Source organism: Ctenocephalides felis, unplaced genomic scaffold, assembly GCF_003426905.1.
Source record: "Ctenocephalides felis isolate EL2017-DRISC unplaced genomic scaffold, ASM342690v1 CF-g0.4_SCAFFOLD_03572, whole genome shotgun sequence".
Taxonomy (NCBI): Eukaryota; Metazoa; Arthropoda; class Insecta; order Siphonaptera; family Pulicidae; genus Ctenocephalides; species Ctenocephalides felis.
In genome coordinates this window covers 32,762,873-32,764,632 of record NW_020539726.1, presented here as the reverse complement: position 1 = coordinate 32,764,632, position 1,760 = coordinate 32,762,873, and the positions used below count along the sequence as shown (strand labels likewise).

The window sequence follows — 1,760 nt, the reverse complement described above, 5'->3', positions numbered from 1 at the left end:
ATACGTAAAAAGTTTATTCGGACGAAAGATGCGGAATAAAATTACGAATAAAATGATATATAATTCAATATGTGTGTTCGTATAATTATTTTCAGATTTTTCAATTTTTCTTGAATTTTAGCACTGCAACTCGCCCATAGGCCAAACCGTTTGAAATACTAAGTTGTGATATGTGGAAGAAAAACTAAGAATTTTGAGACGATTCTAATGATGTATAATACTTTATACGGTTTCTTTATGAAAACCTCAAATGTTGAGAATAGTATAAAAATTCAGTTTTCCTTTCATTATAAAAAAGTTATAAATGTTACAGGGTAATTTATTTTAAATACTGTCCGATATATATAAAACTAATTGAAAACTTTAATTTTATTTACTCATACAATTATAAAATAAAAAAATAATAATAAATGGACTGGGATTTGAACCCCAAAATCAAAATCAAAAGGCTGCGACGCTAGCCATTACACCACCAAGATATACAATCTTGTTGTAGTAACTCACTATCCTGAACCGCAGGTATAAGGTTCTAGATCTTTCTATGCCTTCTATGCATGACGTATGCCTACAAGAAGCGACGCGCGTCACACGGCGTCCTTAGCCTTTAATGCAAAATTGTTAATTATAGTATGTTTTAAGATACTAGTTTTGCTGGAAATAATCGAATAATATTTTCAGTTATGTGTAATGTGTAATAGTGTTATAGTGTACATTGTTTTCTAATGTGTGTAATGTGCATTGGTGCGAAATATATACCACAAACAAGTTTGGTTAAGTAAGCATTGTCTCTGAAAAATATACAATATTTCATTTCTTTGTTGTTACTTTGGATTAAAATACAAAGGTTTGAAAGTTCAACTTAATTTTACGTCATCTGATTTGATTTGGGATGGATAGATTAAGTAATAAGTTATGTATATCTAACATAACCTTAGTTTTAATAGACGAATTCTTTTTACTATTGGTGAGTATAATACTTAATTATGCGTTTATGCATTGTAACTAATAGCTATTTATTTTTAGAATAATTACTGCTAACTACATTATTATTAGTATCTCTAATAAATAATCGGAAACTAGCTATTCGAAATGTCAAAATTTGCAAGTTTTCAATAAAAATGGTAAGAAATGCAAGATAATTTTATTTTTCTCACTAAGGATTTTTATATTGATCAGGAGTTTAAACACATTGAGAAATCAGTTGTACATATTACGTGAAATATAATAAAATATAACATAATAAAATATAACATAACCTAATCTTTTTGAGTGAAGACATACTGCACTTTCATATTTATAAAAGGTAAGACAATACTTGTTATAATATAATTATATGTCTCTGCATTTAAAACATATTCTTATTTATTTTCAGGTAATATTGTTGTAAGCGCAGAAAATAGAGAAACTGGTTTGCTTAGTAGTAAAATGTTATCGAAAAGTTTTTCATCAAAAGTTTGTAACTAAATAAGTTATAGAAAGGAAAGATATAAATTTTGACAGAATAGTCATAATGTTTGATTATAATAAATGCAATGTGGAATGTCAATAAATCTGTACATTTGCATAGCAAGATTTTAGACTATGATATGAAGTCATTATTTTTTAAGGTAAAAGTAGAGTCGAGTGCATTTTACAATCTCATTTTAACGCTTTCATAAATTATTCATATTGATAATATATAATGATATATTATAAATTTATTAACAAGGAATACGAGGTTTCAGATGACAATACAAACTTGGACAAAAATATTTTGGGGT

The 1,760-nt window shown here is 26.8% G+C and overlaps 1 long non-coding RNA gene across 1 annotated transcript; it reads left to right on the top strand.

The window, feature by feature from the left end:
• Positions 1–1,101: 1,101 nt before the first annotated feature.
• On the top strand, positions 1,102–1,410 carry LOC113387971. Its single transcript, XR_003368173.1, has 3 exons — positions 1,102–1,121; positions 1,177–1,303; positions 1,373–1,410. It is a non-coding gene; the product is annotated as an uncharacterized LOC113387971 (long non-coding RNA).
• The last annotated feature ends 350 nt before the right edge of the window (positions 1,411–1,760 follow it).